The sequence below is a fragment of the Camelina sativa genome, chromosome 18 (genome assembly GCF_000633955.1).
Source record: "Camelina sativa cultivar DH55 chromosome 18, Cs, whole genome shotgun sequence".
NCBI classification, from domain to species: Eukaryota; Viridiplantae; Streptophyta; class Magnoliopsida; order Brassicales; family Brassicaceae; genus Camelina; species Camelina sativa.
Window position 1 is genome coordinate 6,782,881 of NC_025702.1, and position 1,398 is coordinate 6,784,278.

Here is a 1,398-nt window from a genome sequence, read left to right on the forward strand (position 1 = left end):
CTAACATTTAAGGGGATATTTTTGAACTTGATTTCAATGAAGACACTACAACTCAGATTGCTTTCCTTAGGGTAAAAGTTAGAATTGTCTTCACAGATAGGCTCCGTTTCTTTAGACGAGTTTGGTTTCAGTCCGGCGAGCGTGCTATGGTTGGCTTTAAATACGAAAAAAACTTACAAAAATCTGTAGTAATTGCAGCCGTATAAACCATCAAACCAAGTATTGTCCCTTTTTGGCTCCTCTAGTTATCCCTGTAGAGGACGATGATGAACTTTTGGTTCTTGTGTGGGAGGAAGGACAATATTCCCATAATCCTAGTCGTGAAACGGAAGAACAGAGTACATAGAGATCTGATATTTCAACGTACTCACCTATCTCTCAACCTCTTCGACACCCTTCTAGCTTTATGCTTTGCACAACAGTGTAGAAGTTGTTGCAGAGAACCCTATACACAACTTGTTTGCTACAAGTCCTAAATGTAACCAGGAGTCCACGGGATCCAACTCAGAAAGAGTTTTTTAAGCTAAACCCAAGTTTGATGTTGGAGAGAGTTCCAAAAGAAAGAAAGGCAAACAGCTCGCTTCGGACCAGGAGAGGATTACTCGCCCTTGTAGAAAGGATATTGGAGTCAAGTTTTACCCGGTACCTTCAACCCTCCTTGACTTTCTTTAGTTTGTTGATAACTATCAGAGACAGATGTTCTGGTCTCTGAAAAGGCCTTGCTTCCTTTTGGTTGTTTACAAAGCTAGAGAATAAAGATCTTCGTATGGATCTAGGGTCGTTTGTATTTTTTGATTGTAGCTTTTTTGGAAGATAGAAGATTTGAAAAAAAGGAAATATGCTGATCTTTTGCTGAATACTTTTTGAAGACATTCGGTTACTAATTCTCTGAAAGATGCAGCTGTGATGTGTAAGATCCTATCATACCCCAAGCAAATGATATAAGCTCTAAGCTCAACTCCAGTTTCAGATTGGAAGTTTGGTCTTATTGAGAGAGCTATGATGTTCTTGGTTCTTTCCATTTTGCATCGATTTGCATTGGTAGCTGAATGTGTTGGTACTAATGTTGTAACTTACAGTTTAGTGTTTGTTCATGTTTTAATTCGCAGAAGCTTGTTTGCTATATTTGTGGAGCTCTCCACTTTTGTTTATTGTGTAACTTTCTCCACACTTCAGTTTTATAAAAAATGAAAGTACTTGCAAAAAAAAAAAAAGTACTTCTTTTGTAGAAAAGGAAAAAAAAAAAGAATGGTTGTTGAATTTTAAATAGATTTTGGATTATAGTTTTTGGTTTTTGGATTTTAGATTTTCTTTTTTAGTTTTTTGATTTTACAAAAATAAAAGAAATAATAAATAGAAGAATAAAAAAAAAATGTAACGTTAAACAATTTTTTAGGA